Raw genomic sequence first — 18130 nt, forward strand, 5'->3', positions numbered from 1 at the left:
TAGAATAAACAATGTAAATGTTATGTTGACAGCAATGGTTGACTCGAGCGCAGCCTTGAACATCATCAGTCGTGAGGTAATCCGAAAGTATCACATTCCTTCTCAACCCTGTGAATCTGTTTTAAGGATTAAGACCATTAATGACGATGACATAGGAAGGGCGTTTCTCATAGAACCAGGACTCTTACTCTCCAGGTTGGCATGTTCCACAAGGAAGCCATTACGCTCTATATTGTTGATTCATCCAAGTATGAAGTAATCCTCGGATTCCCCTGGCTCTCTGTACACGACCCAACTATATCCTGGGGTAGAGGTGAGTTAACGCAATGGTCTCACACTTGTATTAACAGATGCTTCGCTGTATCACCAAAGAACTGCCTCACCACCAGTATAGAGAGTCCAGATGATCAAAGGAGAGTCAAGATACCAGTATGCTACAGTCAACTTTCAGAAGTGTTTAGCAAATCAAGGGCAACAGAATTACCACCTCACCGACCATGGGACTGTGCGATTGACCTCCTACCTAACGCCATGCCACCCAAAAGCAAAGGGTATACCCGTTGTCACTCACTGAAAGCCAGGCTATGGAGGAATATATTAATGAGGCTCTTAGCTTTGGGTTCATTAGACCTTCCACTTCACCTGCAGCAGCTGGATTCTTCTTTGTGGGTAAGAAGGATGGAGGCCTGCGCCCATGCATCGATTATCGAGGCCTAAATAACGTCACAGTCAAGTTCCGATATCCCTACCTTTAGTTCCATCAGCTCTAGGAGAACAACTACGTGAGGCAAAGGTGTATGCTAAGTTAGACCTCCGTAGTGCCTATAACCTGATAAGGATCAAGGAGGAGACGAGTGGAAGACTGCTTTCATGCGACTAGAGAGGGCACTATGGAGTATCTCGTTATGCCGTATGGGCTAAGCAGCTAATGCTCCAGCTGTATTCCAGTCTTTTATCAACGAGATCTTTCAAGGACATCCTGAACACATACGTGGTGGCTTATATTGATGACATCCTCATCTACTCAAAGAATGAAGCCGATCACATTGGACATGTCAAAGAGGTTCTTTCCAGGTTACTAAAACACCAGTTGTTTGTCAAGGAGGAGAAATGTGAGTTTCATGTGTCTCAAACTTCGTTTCTAGGTTACCAAATCAGTCACCAGGGAGTGAGGATGGACAAGGACAAGGTTAAGGCAGTTACGGACTGGCATCAACCCACTACTGTCAAGGAGCTACAGCAGTTTCTAGGGTTTGCAAATTTTACTGACGCTTTATCCGAGAAACTATAGTACTGTTGCTGCACCACTAACCTCTCTCTTAAAAGGAAAGCCGTCCAAGCTGAGATGGAATGAGGAGCAATTAAGGCATTTTCCAACCTCAAGGAACGCTTCACCACAGCCCCAATTCTCAAACATCCTGATCCTGAACTACCGTTTATCATAGAAGTGGATGCATCGGACTGCGGAGTTGGAGCTGTTCTCTCACAGCGTCACAGTCAACCAGGAAACTTTACCCTTGTGCTCTTTTCCAGAAAACTAACAGCAGCAGAGAGAAATTATGATGTGGGAAACAAGGAGCTGTTATCCATGAAAGCGGCCATTGAGGAGTGGAGACACTGGCTAGAAGGAGCAGTGCACCCGTTCAAGTCATCACGGATCACAAAAACCTTGAATACATCAAAGGGAGCTAAAAGGCTGAACCCCAGACAGGCAAGATGGGCACTGTTCTTTATGCATTTTAATTCACTGTCACCCATCGTCCAGGTTCCAAGAACAGTAAGGCTGACGCACTGTCCCGAAGATATGACGCACCACTGAAGGAGAGGGAGTCCCGGATAATATTCTGCCACCACGGTAATCCTGGCACCAGTGTCCTGGGATATCATGGAGGAGCAGCAGAGAATTGCAGCACGAACCAGCACCCCCTCAATGTCCCACCATTATGTACCATCTACGATATGCCAACGCATCCTACAATGGGTGCATACTTCACTGAGTTCAGGTCATCCAGGCATCAACAGGACATTTACAGTTGCGCAGAACGCTTTTTGGTGGCCGTCAATATCCCGGGATGTGACGAACTATGTCAAGGCCTGCCAGGTATGTGCACAATGCAAGACCCCCAGAGAATTACCTGCCGGTTTACTAAAGCCAAGTATGGAGGGCTTTCTGTAAACACCTCGACATTAATGTGAGCCTTACCTCAGGTTACCACCCACAGGCTAATGGACAGGTCGAGAGACTTAATCAGGAGATCGGGAGGTACCTTGAACCTATTACACAGAGAGAACAACACAGGTGGTCAGAGTTTTTACCATGGGCTGAGTATGCTCAGAATTCACTAGTCAAGCTAGCTACAGGTATGACCCCATTCCAGTGTGTCCTCGGGTATCAGCCGCCCATGTTCCCGTGGTCAGGAGAACCATCAATGTCCCAGCCGTTGATGATTGGATTCAGAGGAGTGAGAGGGTGTGGGATAGTGCTCATGTACGACTTCAAAGAGCGATCAGGTATCAGGAGATTCAAGGTAACCGCCAAAGACGCCCCACATCCCCATATCAACCTGGACAAAGGGTCTGGCTCTCGACGAGGACATCAAGATGCGGCTGCCCAGTAAGAAGCTAAGCCCAAGGTATGTTGGACCATTCAAGATAATAAAACAAGTGAATGATGTCACATACCAACTTGAACTACCTACTAATTATAATATATCTCCATCCTTTCACGTATCCCTCCTCAAACCGGTCCACCGGAGCTGACCCTGGCCTGAAGCCCCAGAACCACCGCCGCCACTTGAGATTGGCGGGAACCCCGCATATCAAGTGAGTGGACCTACTGGACTCGCGGAGACTGGGGTCGGCTCCAGTACTGGTGGACTGGGAGGGTTATGGACCAGAGGAGAGATCCTGGGTAGCCGCTCAGGACATTTTGGACCCATCCCTTATAGAGGAGTTCCACAGAGCCAGACCCGATCGTCCAGCACCTCGCCCTAGGGAAGACCACGTAACCCACAACGAGATCCATCCCAGGATCAACCATGGCCACGAGAACAACCACGAAACCAATCACGAGATACTGCCCAGGACCAACCACGACCACGTGGACGCCCTTACGAAATCAATCACAAGATTCTGCCCAGGACCAACCACGCCCACGAGGCGCCCCACAAGGACGTCACGAAAAGCTCAGGAGTCGCTCCTAGTGTGGGGTTCTGTAACATCCAGCCAGCAGAGGAGCCCTCTCCTGATTACTGACTCGAGCCGCTCCCTCTATCACCACTTCCTGTTTGGTGCTATTTAGCCACTGCACGAAGTATTGCCAGCCTGTCTGCCTTACCGAGCGTTTACCCATTGTGCTACTGACTATCATTGTGTATGACCATTGCTTGCTTTTATCGACTCACGGCTTCACGGATCTTCCTTATTTGTTACGATAACCGATCTCTATTGAACTTTGTTATTGACCTTTGCCTTCCTTTCCGACTTTGCCCCACGGATATCCCTTTGTGTATGTTTGCCTTCGGACTGAAATTACTGTTGCCAACCCTTGCTTGTCTTTGACCATTCTCATCTGTGTGTGTGTTTCTAATAAACATCTGCAAATGGAATCATGTCGGCTTCCGCCTTCCACTCGGTAGCAGCCAATCAGTATCTACTAACGTGGACGCAACCAATCACCTAACAATTACTTCAAAAATGGCGGCGATTTTTCTAGAGATAAGTTTGGAAATTAGTGATCAAAGTAATTGTGGCGTCGTAAGTTTGATTTTAGTTGTTATCGATAGTGTAACTTTGCCTACTTTAGTTCAATGGTTCAATTATAGAAGTTACACACGCAACACTATCCATAATCGTTTTGTGTGTTGAACTTTTCAGAAGACTGTCCGATATCCGTTAACCTACTGTAACAATTGACCAAACAGTTTCGTTACGAACTACTTCTTTCTATACATTCTCCCTTCTTTCCCTTATTTCTGTCTTCACCTTGTGTGTACCTGGATATCGGTTATTACAAGAAAATGAAGCATTACATTTCCAAAAAGTGAATTTGTTCAGAACATGCAAAACCATATCCACGCGTAAATGCTATTCAACTTCTGAAATGGTATCATTTCGGTATCAAATTGGAGAATAGAGTGTCAGTAATGTATAACGACGAGATTAAGCGCTCGATTCTCAGGCATTTTCAGATCCCGAACACTTTCAGGCGAAGCATGCCATATATTTTGAGGATAATGCCACAGGTGAACATTGTACAAACCACACATGCATTTCACATGTTTAATCTTTATCTCTTGTCTTTCTAGAAAAACTTGCACTGATGTAACTTAAAATGCATTACTTCCATTGTTTGGTCTTAAAACGCTCACAGGTGATGTTTTTCGCCAAGACACTATTCTAGAAACTGTAACTGTTAATGTCAAAGACCTAGTCCTGGTTTAATCTAATCCATAGGATGAACTACCTGTTTTAAGGGAGGCTGGGCCATGATGTTTGGAAATTGCAGTCATTTTTGTCAAATGTCAATTTATGCGTATCGTCGTAAAGTCAAATGTACGAAATACGTAACCCAGTAAATGACTTTAAATAAAGTTCATTGAGGCGCTCTCTCTTTTGTCTTCTAGGCAGGTCTTTTGTGTGTGTAGCTTTTATAATAAATATACAACATAAGTGCATCTCATAAATAAACCTTTTAAACAAAAATATGAATTATATAAAATCAAATTAAAAACTAATTTAAATATGCATTGAAAACTATTCTACATTTATATAATTATCTGTCTTGCTGCCATCCTTCCATTTCCGTTTTTTTAGCGACAGTCGACATCTGGTTTTAGTGTCAGCCACTTCCTGCTGACGGCTGCCGATTTTTCGAAACTGGCAGTAATTTGTAAATGGTCTGCAGCAACTATACAGCAAAAATCACTTAAAGAGGAACTTCATCAGAATGTGTGAGATTTTCAGTCTAAACTGTGTTCAGAGCTGGTCGCAGTGCGGTGAAACCTACATAGTTCTCACGTGCTGTATTCACACGCTAACACACCTCAACAACAACGAGAACAACACACCAAAAATACAGCCATTAGTAACGGGAAGAGAAAAAGTTTTAGTTACACAACAATTGAGGCAATGATTCAAGCTCATTCTTTGAAATGTAGATGTTGATGTAGATGTGTCTACTGTGATAGCACACGCGACGTCTGCAAGATGTCTGTTAAAGATCTCTTGATCTGGAAAGCATCTGCTGGCTACAAACATCTAGCAGACGTCAGTTGTGCATGCATTCGAAAGCATAACATCTCAAAGACATCTAATCGACGTCTATTAGACATCTAAAAGGAGGCGCTCAATAGGCGTATTGCAGATGAGCAAACTACCTAAATAATACGTCTTGCTGATGTCACATAGGCGTCTCCTAGATGTACGTACGCTATCTAAAGGCAGCATTTGGCTGACTGAAAACCTCGCAATGAAGCAAACAAATAGCTCTTCAAAGTCTCAATTCTACAATTAAATTCAAACTACAATAAGTGTTAACCGCCTCAGATTAACTGATGAGCAGAAAAGTAATTCATCGGTATAGTGTGGGCGATCTTAAATAGGATCTTAAAGTCTGGAGGAGGAGCTGGCGACGTTTAAAGGAAGAGATGCAATTATTTGGACAGTAAGAGAAAATGGCTGATAAGAGTCAGATGTGTCTGCTGGGACTCGTTCTCTCTGCACTTCTCACAGGTGAAGAAATCTCTTTATTATCTTTACCATAAAAGATGCACGATTTGAACAACGGTCTATTTAAACAATTAAGTTTGATTTCTGAAGCTTAACTCGGCACAATGAAATTTTGATGAAATTCAAGTGATGTAAATACCGTTTTATTATTTATTGCTTGTTTAGAATTGTACATTTGAAACTCTCTAAAGTCTCCTAAACTATGAAGTATACCAGAAAGCAGATTGTATGACATGCAAAAAAAAACAAAAAACAGTTTAGTACGTCTTAAGATAAATTTAAGATCATCTAAGTGTACTCAACTCTGCACCATGAACATGAACTAAAATGCACTTTTAACATACTTTGTTTTTAAAAACGTAATTAGTTTACCACTTGAGTGCACTATTGTATGAAAGACAGTTTCAAAGTGTGCTACAAATACATCAGTGCATCTGTTCTGTAATATAATGTGGTCCCAGTAAATTTTATATATATTTATAGATATATATATGGTTCTCACTCGATCTGCATTCATAAGGATTTTTGAAAATAAAAATCATCATAAATTACTCATCTTTGCAAGCACAGGGTGTTTTTTTTTCATTTAATCAATTTTTGTTAACCCTGATTTCTTCGTTTCTTTCTGCAACTACCTGAACTGAAAACATGAGACAAAAAGATTGTATTTACAGATTATTCATCAAGAAAATGTCTGAAATCTATCCAGCTATCTATCTATCACATAGCAACCTCCCAGAATACCCTAGCAAGCACCCTGAGTACCCTAGAAACACATGGCAACACCCTAGCAACCACCCGGGTCTATCACATAGCGACTATTTATCCGTCTATTGTTTATTCTACTTTCAAACTTCTTCACATCAACACATTCAAACTACAAGCATTTTAAACCACTGCTTTCTCAAGACAACTTTTGCGAATGTTTATTCAAGCTTTAATAATTATTATCATCATTTAGGTACCGGTGGAGGCGCGTGATACTCATGTGTTCTGCAGTTCTGGTGAAAATGTCAGTCTGCCCTGTAATAATGCTCTTTTGGCTGTACATCAACTGCATGGATGTATAGCAAACAATCAGGGACAGTTGAACTGATTTATGGAGGAAAAAGAAGAAAGACATAGAGATCTGAGAGACTGAGTCTGGGCTCTGACTGCTCTCTGAACATCACTAAAGTCACGAAAGAAGATCATGGATCTTACATCTGCCGGCAATTTGTGACTGGAAAACAAGGAAAGAATGAACAACAAGGAAATGATTCACGCGTTTATCTGCATTTTCTTCATGGTGAGTGTTTCTTTAAGTTGTATGATTAAATCCTTTCTTTACGCTTTTAATCTCACGTTCAGTGTCAATGATTTCTGTTTTATTTTGTCTTTCAGTCACTTCATCCTCCTCTCAGATCAGTCCAAGGCAGCTCTGTGACTCTCTCCTGTCAGTTGTATTGTGATCTAATCTCTTGTGATTCTTTGGTCCGTGATGAAGTTCAGCTGATCTGGGTGAATCAGTTTGGTGTGAATCTACAGACAGACTCCAGATATCAGATCTCATTCTCCTCAGAACACTGTAACATCTCTCTGACTACAAAACTCCAGAATGAAGATCTCAACAGAGAGTGGAGATGTGAGGTTACTCAGAGAAATCAACCGAAGACCTCGGTCACGTATACTGTCAAGTATTCAGGTAAAAGAAAACCAAACCCAATGGATTTCACAAACACAACATGAGGATTAATAATGTAGTTAATTGAGGACTAACTAAAGAGATACATGCTGCAGCTTTTTACTCTTAAAAAATTAGGCATAAACAACCCAATGTTGTACAGAAATAACTCTCATCCCGTGATAATTCAACGCAAACTATATTTCATGTGAGTTTATCAAGGATGATAAAATGAATGTTTAACAGTGTGTCGATGATAAACGTTCATCTTCTTGCAGCTGCAGTCGATTCAACAAAACCGCTCCCAGTCAAGAATAAACCAAGACAAACTACACGACCAGGTGCACCATCACTGACTCACAACATCAGTGTCTGGTTATACACGAGTCACGACCATAGTACACCCTTTAGTCCAGGGATGTCAAACTCAGTTGTACAAAGGGCCAAAATTCAAAACACACTTTAGGTGTGGGGCGAACAGGATAAACATTTATTTAACACACTAAAACTAAATGTTATTATGCTGAAACAAACGTAAACCTTAAATTACTTCTATTTAATTTTTGCTCTTCATAAAACATCTTGTTAAATATAACATTCAAATTCCTTTGCTCCTATGTCAATGTATATATATAAAAAAATAAACTTAAATATCCCAAAAGATTTTGCTCTCCTTAAAATATCTCTGTCGAAATTATACAAGTTAGAAATATGAACATGCTACAAAACCTGGAAATGTACATAAAATGTGTGCTTTTCAGCAATACCAATTCAAATCATTCCGTTTTCTTTGCTCTTATGACTCTGATCTGATTATATGCTCTGACCGCAGCCGGATACCTGGCATCTTTTTTTGGCAACAAGTTTGGTGTAAAGTCCTGTGTTGTGGAGATTCTCAGGATGGACAGCAGGTGCTCATCAGTGAGACGACTTCTGTGTGCTGTTTTGTTCACCTTCATCACTGAGAAGAGCTTCTCACACAGATATGTGCTCCCAAACGTGCACAAGCTTCGAGCCGCATGAAGACGGAGCTGAGGCATTGATGTAGGGATGGAGTGAATGAACAGTGTCGTACTTTGCCTTCAGTGTCCCATTACACTGCAGCTCAATCAGTTCCATCTGAATCTGCGCAGGTGCAGTTTCAACATCGACGGCAAATGGTTGCGAAGCAACTCAAAACTCTTTTTGTGCTTCAAAGTCACTAAAACGCTGTGCGAACTCAGCGCGTAGTGTGCTCAGTTCGTTTTGGGGAACACATTTGTGCTGACTTGGTTCAACATTACTTGCTCTGAATCCAGGTCTTTCAGGTTATCCTTGTGTTTTGTCTCAAAGTGCCATCTTATATTGAATTAGCTCCACAAATGAGACACACGGGTTTACCCGTCCCATCGGTTATTAAAGGCTCTGTTTTCAGAATCAACTTTTCTCTTCGGCATCGTGAGGGGTATCTTGACTAACGGCTATCTTCGTAATATCTTGTAATAGCTAGACTTAATTGACGCGAGAAGTAAGCGGCAAGGCAGCTGAAGCGTTGCATTATGGGATCTGTAGTTCTGTGCAGTATTGCGTTAACAGCGCTTCATATCGATGGGCCATGAATAACGATAATGTAAAATGATCTTGCGGGCCAGATATGATTGCAAGGCGGGCGGATGTGGCCAGCGGGCGTGAGTTTGACACATGTGCTTTAGTCGTTTCAAAATGATTACACAATAAAGCTTTTTACAGAATATAATATAAATCATTCACTTTTTCCTCAAGATTGTACTCCAGATTGTGTTGATTATAAGCGTTCATCTTCTGCAGCTGCAGTCGATTCAACAAAACCGATTCCAGTCAGCAGCTCCGAGAAGAAACCAAGACAAACTAAACCAGCAGCTCAAGGTACGTGATCCCTGACACTTACTCAGCATCTCAAGTCTCTTTTTTTAAAAATAATCTTCATGACTATGGTTTTTGCATCTCAATGTACAACATACCAGTGGATCCACTGAGATGGCTTCAGCTATGCATGGCTTGTTCACATCTCAGCACGTTTGAACTGATCTAATGTGATCCACAGATGCAGCTGATAAGCGCGTGTAAGGCGTACGATATCGTTATTCAGAGGTACGAAATGGCTTTGCTTGCACCGAAACCATCACTGAATTTTTCAAGGGTTTGATATGGTCCGTTGCTCCATACTCTAGCTATTTTTTCTCGCATCTTTCCTGCAGTCATTGTGATTATTGTTGAGATCGCAGTGTTCGTTGCTCCTACTGTCGTTCTTCTTCAGATCAGCTGTGTTAAAAGAGCTGGTGAGTTCTGAACGTCACGAATCTCTTTATTTACACGTTAAAAAGGTCATTAATACTATTGTATTTCTTTTGCAGGCAGGAAGATCTCTCGCCACCCAGAGGAAATAGAGATGCCTACAGTATTACAATAACGTACTCTCATAATACTACTTATTTTCATATTTGTAGATATACGCATACAGCTTTCGGTGTTATTTTACAGCGCTTTTTATTTTACAGAATGCTTTAAATATTAAATAAACCGATACATATGCGATTATTTACGCAAAAATGTATTTTATATTTAAAATAAATTAAATTTAAGTGTTTTATTGATCCAGTTTTTATTCACAATATATGCTGCAGATATTTACAAATGCTTTGTTTCCTCTTAACCTAAATAGGAAAATACTGAAATAATTGTATTCCGCATCAACATACTTCAGCATGATTTCTTGTTAAAGCTACGGTTCAAAGGTTTTGCTTCTGTCGCCATCTATGTTTAAAAACCTGGTATTGCAGTTTCTTGCTGAATTATATTTCATATGTGGGATATAAAAAAGCGCTCCCTTCAAACTGGTTTTCTTTAAAATATAAATTCTGAAGCAATCCTTCTGACTTTTTTTAAATATTACTGATTATTTATATTTTTATATCATTTTTGTTATATTTTATTTAGTTTTTATGTTATTTTATATTAATATTATTTTATAATGATATTTTTATTATTTAAAAATTTAATAATTTTATTTTTTAAATGTTGAATGTTTTGCATACAACTAAATATTAAGTAACATGTTAGTCTTAAGATAAAACATAGAAAATAAGTGTGGACTAAAGATGTTTAAGTTGTTTTTAGATCACAAATGTATTTGCTTGTCAATTTAAAAGGAATTGTATATAAATAAATATCAAGTACAGTGTGTCTCATATTTGCATTATTGAATATCCTAAACTGTAGGGTGTTTATTTATTTTCATTGTTAAAGTGTTGAAAGATTTTTCAAGAAGTTCCATTCTATGCTTAAAACTGCCATTATTACAGTCTCCATAAAAATAATATACCTTTTATTATACCTTTATTTCTAGCATGGGATTAAGTTAATAAATGAAGGTTATGGCAACATTATGTCATATTTAACATGTTTTTATTTGATATCATATAAATATTTTCCGCCTCAGGGACCCCTCCATCATCAGGCTCCTAGAATCGTCTTGACCTTCCTCCACTGGACTGAGGTGAAGACTTCTGTCCAAATCCTAAAAGTAGACATAGATAATAAAAAGTTCAAAAACCAATTACAAATAATGTGCATTTAGGTTTTTAAAACTTTGAAAGACTTAGTATGAATGAAATATTCAGATTAATCTTTTCGCGCTGACTCAGAAAACTGAAGAAGTCAAAAGCTGAACATCTGATTGTCCAAGTGCATGAATTATTTGAAATTGACGTACAACAATGATTGATAAATAATGAAACAATACCGTTTTACTATGTCACGTCTCGAAGGGTAAGAGAAAACACCTGTTCCTCCATGTCCTCTCACTTTCCACGACTTTTTCGATTAAATGTGAATCCTTACTTACTGACATTGTATCACCACAATTCTGGGTGGATTTGCCTTAGAATCGTGGTGTGAGCGATACGGAGTGAAACCAGTGCAACCTTCACCACTCTCCAAACCCCTTCATCACTTTTGAAGACTTTTCTAAAATATAAACCATAAATAATAGGCTCAATAATAGGAGATGGAGATTGTGAAAGAGAGGTTTCATTGAGCTTGTGAGGAACATCTTTTGTGAATTTTATTATTCTCTTTTCATTCCTATGCGTGACCATGGACCACAAAGCCAGTCATAAAGTTGAATGTTGGGATAGGACAAAACATTTGAAAATCTGGAATGTAAAAAATCTCAATATTGAGAAAGTTTTCCAACTGAAGTTCTTAGCAATGCGTATTACTCAAAAACTATGTTTTAATATATTTACAATAGGAAATATACTAAATATCTTCACGGAGCGTGATCTTTACTTAACGTCAAATGGCGGCAAAAATTATTGAGGACGTATTTTTGGCTAGTGCTATAAATATACCCTAGCGACTTAAGACTTAAGTCCAGGGTCACATACTTTTGATCGCATGAATCTCCATACCCCCTTATACAGCGTGCCTGTGTTTAACAATGAACTTTGCAGATAAAGTTAAAGATAAAGACAACTTAAGACCTACTTAATGTGTTACGCTTCCTTTCGTTGTCCGGTTGACGCACAGGATCCGCTGTCTAGTTGGTAAAACCACCTGTGCTCTTCTAGATGCTGTAGCATCGGTCTGTCAGCTGGATTGCGGGTCAAACACTGGTAAATCAGGCCACGGCATTCTGTAAAGTTTTCAGAGGGAGAGCGCAGGTTAGTCATACTTTTCAAATGTACCAAATTAAATAATCGGGTCTTTACACATGTTACTTGCTACACCAAGAGTAAAGAGGTCTCTGTTCAGTTTACCTGAGGATAAAGTCTGTTTCACGGGAGTGTAGTTACGCAGTATTTTGTCTTTGCTTTTAAAGGGCAGATATCCATGCAGGATTCGGAAGAGAATCATGCCCACAGCCCAGACATACGCCGGGCGGCGTGGGCGTGGAATCCTTCATGACCTCGGGTGGGGTGTACAGCTGTGCTCCTGCAAGAGAAACGTTTTTAGCATCGAACTATTGCGTTATCAAAAGGCAACACCGTGATCAATGTAACACAAAACACACCTTGATATTGACTGCTGAGATTGCCCCGCGGTGGATCAGTTGAGCGCAGCCAAAGTCAATTAGCTTGAGCTCCAAAGTAGTGGGAGTCACTAGGATGTTCCCCGTGTGGATGTCGCCGTGGAAGACCCTTCGGTCGACGCAGTGTTTCAAAGCTTGGATTAACTGACCGATTAACCAGCATGCTTCCCGTTCATTGATGGGCTCCGAGCACTCGATGTACTCATTCAAAGGTACAGCAAGGTTTAGGGAACTCCATGATGAGCACGAAGCTCGTCTTTTTCTCAGTCCATTCGTACAATTTGATGACGTTGGGGCATAATGGAGGTTTTCCCAACCTGAGCAACATTGCCACTTCTGCAAGCACGGGTTTGGAATGACCAGCCTAGAGAGAGAGAGCAAGAGAGAAAAAAAAACGGTTCACTACTTGGACGATGAACATCATTCTGCTTAGATTTGCACTTAAATCTCTGTTGTCTATTTCATTTCTGCTTTATGTTAGCTACAGGTATTTACAGCAATAGTCACTCAATCCTTAGATTTGTCAACTTACAAGATGAAGATAATGGTCAGTCTGACGCTTGCGGATGTACTTCACGGCAACCTGTGAATGGCAAAAATTAAGTTAATTTCTCCAAACACACCAAAGGATCTCGACAGTGGACACACATCTCTACATCTGAAGCAAAATGATGATACAAGTCAATAAAATTGCTTTACCGTCGTTTTGTCACCAAATAGGTAGGTTGCCTCATACACCTTGCCATAACTTCCGTGTCCTAGAAGATCTCCCAATAAAAAGACAGGTGCTCTACCTGAAAAACAGATAGGAAGAAGTTACAGTACCAGATTTACAGTCTGAATTCTGATTTAAAGCAGAGAAATATAGGTAATAATGATTCACGGATTGCAGATTGATTCCCAAATCCGAAGAATCCGGCTCATGCGGCAACGCTGGATTGGCTGGATTGGCTGGAGTGGCTGGATTGGCTGGAGTGGCTGGATTGGGTGGACTGGCTGGAGTGGCTGGATGGCTGGAGTGGCTGGAGTGGCTGGAGTGGCTGGAGTGGCTGGATTGGCTGGATTGGCTGGAGTGGCTGGATTGGCTGGATTGGCTGGAGTGGCTGGATTGGCTGGAGTGGCTGGCTTGGCTGGAGTGGCTGGATTTGCACTGGCCTCTTGCACAGGTGGGGGGGGGGACTGGAGAGCTTCATAGCCCTGGTCAGAACTGGTCTGACAGCTTGGCTCAAACTCAAAAGAAAGGGGACAATCTGCTAAGTCCTCATCACTGTCTGGATCCACCTGTGGCGTCGAACCCTGGACAATCTTCGAGTCACGACAGAGGAGGAGGTGCTTTACTGCCTCACGGAATCTCCTGATGAACGCACGGACCGCTTTCCCCTTTCTCTGCTTTTTAGGCTTTTCTAAAATGGAGATAAATAATACAACAAAAGTTACATGCAGTGAATTACAGCAGTGCGTGGTAATAGACAACAGATGGTAGAAATAACAGAAACCTAAAGTAACTAAGACTCACCATCACCCAGATCAGAACAGGAGGGATCTGCCACAGGTGATGACTCGGGATCGGCCATTTCTACGTCAGGTATTTGCTCGCTCCTGGAGGACCTGGCACACCTGACGACTCTTCACAGACATCTTCACTGACCTGGCCTGGCAGACACACCGGCTCAGGATCTGTGTTGGCCGTCGGTGCGATTCTGGGAGGACTCGGGACAGGCGTCAGCTCTGAATCATCTTGATCCGGCTGTGGTGTAATATTCACCACTCGGTTTGGATCACAGCAAAGGAAAGGACGCTTTACAGCCTTCCATACTCTCCGAAAGACAGCACGGGCTCCTTTCATCTTCTTTCCTTTTGCAGGTTTTTCTAAAATAAAGAAAAATCGAGGGTAACCTACAGATCTCTGACTACAGATTCGAGTTCTGGGAAAGAAAGTGATGTTAATAAATGCACCTACAATAACCAGCTCACCTGTTGGGCTGTTCTCCACATCGTTTGAAGGACAAAACTCACGGGTCCTGCATTATCTGAGCCAACGCTCCCTGAATCTCTTGTTGTTGTTGCCTTGACAGGCTTTTTGTCAGCTGTCTCTTTAATGCTGACAGAGTCAGACATCACGTCTGAAGTAAGACCGATCATCTCCACTCTTTCTCTCTCAACTTCACTAAACTCCATAAAACACTGTTTGATTATATTATAAACCAAAAGGAGTTCGTGTCAGTACAATGTTTATCGACTGAAGCATTCGGTGAGAACAACCATCCGTCGATACTCTACACTTTCGCGCAAGAAATGCGATTCAAAAAGTTCGAATTCGAACGCGTGGTTTGTGACGTCATACCTCGATGTCACGAGACCGCCGGCCCGCGCGCTTCTTGTTTTGTTTTGAACCGTTCTAAACAGGCGCGTGCTTGAATTTCACAGCCGGCTCCATTCATATATTAAATATATTAGTATAAAAGTATATTGTGACTTAAACACGCTGCACGTACCGGAACGTAACGTCCGTGCCTAAACGGGTATCGGGCGCGTGAACTTCCTGGGACACGGTAATGTCTTATAGTGTATAACGTTAATATTTCGAATAATATCACAGTTTTATAACGATTTAACGAAGAGCAGTTCATAATTTTCAAAATAATAATTTTTCCGCGACAAATCTGAGGGGTTTGTTAGGTTTATATCGTGATGATTAACGGAAATTGTTTTGCTAACGCTAAATTAAATTGGAGAATTTGATGTCCAGAAGCCATTTGAAAGTTTGACTTATTATTTGATACTTTAAGCATTTTGTCACTCATTAATAATAAATATTGAATATACATTCTAGTAATTTTTGGTGCGTCTAATTTATTTACTGTACCTAAATATTTGTATTTTTTCGCTTATTCCCTACAATGTTTATTATAGCATTGTTTCCTTGGTCTATAATTTGTATTTGTACTTAATTAGAGGTCACTTTATTTAAATTCAACCTTTCTATGTTATAAGGATCGTATTTATTTTTTTGTACGTGTCCCCTGTTTTTTCTCAGATGCATCATTCCCTGCAGGTGCCTGAAGATGATCTTCTCTGGTCGACTCAAGAAGATGTGATGACCTGACCGATAAAGAAATGGCCAAATTCTTGGTAAGTCGAGCTCATCGCTGTACAACAATCCTTGTCCGTATCGGAAATCTCAAAATATTATTTTATTTTGAGCTAGAGCTGCTTTACAGCACACTTTAGATTTGCCTAAAGGTTGCGTTACACACTTGAAGATCTACCTAATGTAATCAGAGAGAGGAAGAAAACACATATATTTGGTAACACTTATATTTTACTTAATGCATTACTAATAAGGTGTTACTGCAGAATTAATAGGCAATTCTTTTCTAATACTGTTGTTGTTACACAGCAGGAAATAGAAACTTGGCTGATAGGACGCAGTTTTTGCATGGATGGAGCGAGAACAATGTAAGCATCTAAAACACTTTCACACAGTTCAGATGAATGGTAAAAATCACCTCCTTTAACAGCGCAGTTAAACCAAATGTATGACGCTAAAATAAGTTCAGCACTAAAAACAACATTGTAATAAGACGTATTGTTACATGCATCTGGCTTATAGATCAACCGCTTTTTCTGTGCGCGCACTTTAGATGTGTGAGAATATTATTCTCGATATTCGAAGGACAGTGCGACCACGTGCAGTGCGTTTTATTCATATCCATACCGTTTTGCTCCAAAATCACTGTATAACACCGTTGCAGTTTTATTATTCATGAATTCAAGCATCGCTATCTGCATGCTGTTCAGCTATAGTTATATTTGATGCATTTGTCCATGTAAGGGATTTTCTCACACATGAAAGAAACATTACAGTACATGGGCGATATAGTAACTTGTAGTTTTTCAGCAAACTGCTTTTTACTCTTAAAGCAGACGTACACGGGGCGATTCTGAAGATCAGAACTTCATGAGTCCTCCCACGTGTCACGGTTGATTTTATCTGAAAATCGTAGACTGTGTGATAAAAGAAAGAATTCTGAAGACATTCAGTCAAATTAAATTGAACCGGTTAACCTTCAGAACTGCTTCAGAACCCTGGGTTGCCAGTTTGGCGGAAAACAGCGTATTTTATTTCTGTCATGGAAGCTGGCAAAGGAAAGGGGACAGAGCGGGAATCTGGCAACCTGCATGTGCATCAAGTCTAAAGTAAGACATCTCCAATATTTTGAATTTGTACTGCAATACCTAGTTCAACCACTTTCTTTTAACCAATTTGTTGCTGTTCTCACAAAACACTGTTTTTCCAGCCAGATGCAGACTATATTCTCATCAATGTTGCTCCTGAAATGAGGGAGAAAACTACTTTCAGGACCTCCTTCAAGAAATTGAATGTGGAGGTAGGTTTTGTGTTGTACTGTAACTTTTATTGTTAATCTTATTGGAACAGTTTATCCAAAATTAAAATCACTACTAATCACGCTACTCAATTTTAAGCTGTGCAAGATAACGACTTTGCTTTATCAAAGAGGAATATTGAACTGGGATAGAGGAAAAGAGACTATTTTAATATTAAAACATATAATGATATTCTACGGAATATTGTGTGCTTATAATTTTATAGCAACAGTTTGGACAGGACCCTTTTCATTTCTAACATGACAAGGCCTCTATGGTTAAAAAGAAAAGCTTGAACGTGACTTTAAATGCAGTCCTTGAGCCAAAAACTCACCATTAAACGCCAAGGTGTTCACCAAGAGGGTAAAAAACTATGGAAATGTAAGTTATCAGACGTTAGTGAGTTTGTGTCAGCTTTTGCAAATTATAGGATCTGGAAACCAGTGAAGGTTTGAATTCTCCCAGCGTTGATTGTACCTCCAGAAAGGAAAGAATCAGATTTGGAGACCAGCGGAGGTTTGACCTCTACCAGCGAAACGTGGGCTTCAACATCTGAAGAGAGGGAGATGATCGATCTGCTGGCTGAACTTCAGGCGCGACAGTTCTCGAAGGTTAGAGAAGTTTACTTAAACACTTAAAATGTTTTAAACAAGGAGTATAATTCATTGTTTGATTGATCATACACACTCACTTACATACATGCTTTTCACAGACAGCCTTTAACTGAAGACATCCCATCACGGTTTTCCCAATTTAGGGATTTATACTACATGTGCTCCTTTCATGTAAGATGTATTCCCATCAGGAGCGGTGGAATGAGGGAAGCACAATGCTCAGGTACCAACACTTAATTTATGCAACATTATATTTAAGATTACCGTTTCAAAGCAAAAAAACTAATGTTTTACTTTCTAGGGCACTTACTAACCTGCACATGGTCAGGCTGACAGGCTACAGCAAGAATCTGAATGCTAAGCTCTTGTCTACCTTGAAGACCTGCATTGAATCTCTCAATCCTGATGTCTTGGGAGACCATCAGCAAGTGAGGGAGATGATGACTGGGTATTCATGCTCAAATGTATTACTTTCAGACTTTTATTCTTATCATCTCTTATTTCTGGTTCCTGATGGTTTGCCTGTCCCATCTGAAAGATGAGAGGCGAGTTCCAGCTTCGCCCGACTCCACATTTGTGACAGGTAGCATCACGCGCCCACACCTGCATTCAGACTCAAACATTACATGCGTTGCTGATGTTCTTCTGCCGATTAAGCTGTGGCTGTCAGAGGAGCTTCAGAGA

At 40.6% G+C, this 18130-nt stretch overlaps 1 long non-coding RNA gene and 1 pseudogene across 1 annotated transcript; one reads left to right on the forward strand and one right to left on the reverse strand.

Moving 5' to 3' along the window:
- Nucleotides 1–7151: 7151 nt before the first annotated feature.
- LOC122343175 lies at nt 7152–9270 on the forward strand. Its single transcript, XR_006250695.1, has 3 exons — nt 7152–7414; nt 7672–7734; nt 9200–9270. It is a non-coding gene; the product is annotated as an uncharacterized LOC122343175 (long non-coding RNA).
- Nucleotides 9271–11907: 2637 nt separating this feature from the next.
- Nucleotides 11908–14017, reverse strand: LOC122342244 (annotated as a pseudogene).
- Nucleotides 14018–18130: the final 4113 nt, after the last annotated feature.

Source organism: Puntigrus tetrazona, chromosome 4, assembly GCF_018831695.1.
Source record: "Puntigrus tetrazona isolate hp1 chromosome 4, ASM1883169v1, whole genome shotgun sequence".
NCBI lineage: Eukaryota > Metazoa > Chordata > Actinopteri > Cypriniformes > Cyprinidae > Puntigrus > Puntigrus tetrazona.